Below are 1,447 nucleotides of genomic sequence, written 5' to 3' on the forward strand. Positions count from 1 at the left end.
CTAGTCTTGTCTTTAATAAATGTATTGAGCAAGTCCAGCTATACTTAGAGGCAAATGATGTGACACACACAAAAAAACAACTATATATTGAATGCTTCTCTAGCGCCTGGTTTATCGGTATGTATACTGTATATATATTGGGTTCAGCACTGTAAATGTAGAGAGAATGAGAGAGATAGATAGAGAGAGAGAGGTGTGTGTGAGAGAGAGAGAGAGAGAGATAGATAGATAGAGAGAGAGAGGTGTGTGTGTGAGAGAGAGAGAGAGAGAGAGAGAGAGAGAGAGAGAGAGAGAGAGAATGCAAGAAAAGCAAAATGTTTTTTCCTAGTAATTTTTTTTTTTTTTTTTTTACATCTGTTGGCATTGTAATGTTTACGGGAATGTAAAGCATAATCCATATTGTTTATACATCCTTTATTTATCAAATAGGTAAGAAAAGACAATGTCAAGTTATCACAGACATAAAAGGCATATGCATGACAGACAGACGGAAGAAATAACATACACAGATATACACAATTCATTCACACGTGTACATAAACACACCACATAAAGAGCAGTATGAAAATTGTGTTAAAAATCTATATCATTAAAATGAGCAACTGGTCACATAGGGTGTGGAAATTTACCGAGATTATCACTAAGATTATAATGATGATTATGATTATGAGGATGTTTTGATGAAGATATTTGTGGTGATGACATGATGCTGCTGATGCTGATAGTGGTGTTTGTGATGATGATGATATGATAATGGTGATGATTAAGCTAGTGAAGATAATGTTGATTATGCTGACAATAATAATGATATGATAATAAAGATTATCCTTATGCTATTCCTACAAATGATGATGATGATGACAATAATAATCATGATAATCATAATGACAAAAACACGGTATTGATTACTAAAAATAAGAATGTTGCCACTACTGCTAATATAAAGAATAAAAATTATGGCGATGATGATGATGATGATGATGACGATGATGATGATGATGATGATAACAGTAGTAATAGTAGTAGCAACAGTAATAATGATAATGATAATTATCATAGCCATGATAATGGCAATGATAAAGATTATATCAATAAAAGCAATAGGGGTGATAGGGTAAGATTATATAATCAAATTATAATAATAATAACCATGATGATGATTATGATCATAATGAAAACGAAGATGAAAATGATAACAATGAGAATGGTAACAAGGATAAAATAATAATGATGATAACAATGATAGTGATAACAATAGTAGTAATGATAATGACAAATTATGATAATGATAATTATGACGACGATATAAATTATCCTTATTTCTATCAGTATTAGTAGTATTATCATTATTATTATCATAACCATCATTATTATCACCATTAGTATTGGTATCATTGTTATCGTCATTATATGTGTTATCATTATTATTATTATCGTCATCATAATT

The 1,447-nt window shown here is 30.0% G+C and overlaps 1 protein-coding gene across 1 annotated transcript in view; it reads right to left on the bottom strand.

Annotated features, from left to right (window-relative positions):
• Positions 1-399: 399 nt before the first annotated feature.
• LOC122257118 (uncharacterized) overlaps positions 400-1,447 on the bottom strand; it is a 5,089-nt gene continuing 4,041 nt past the window's right edge. Inside the window, exon 2 of the mRNA XM_043022195.2 lies at positions 400-1,447. This exon is cut by the window's right edge and continues 3,205 nt beyond it. The gene's annotated coding sequence lies outside the window, so the exon portion shown is untranslated.

Source organism: Penaeus japonicus, unplaced genomic scaffold, assembly GCF_977035675.1.
Source record: "Penaeus japonicus unplaced genomic scaffold, GWHDUDI00000001_assembly GWHDUDI00000002, whole genome shotgun sequence".
NCBI lineage: Eukaryota > Metazoa > Arthropoda > Malacostraca > Decapoda > Penaeidae > Penaeus > Penaeus japonicus.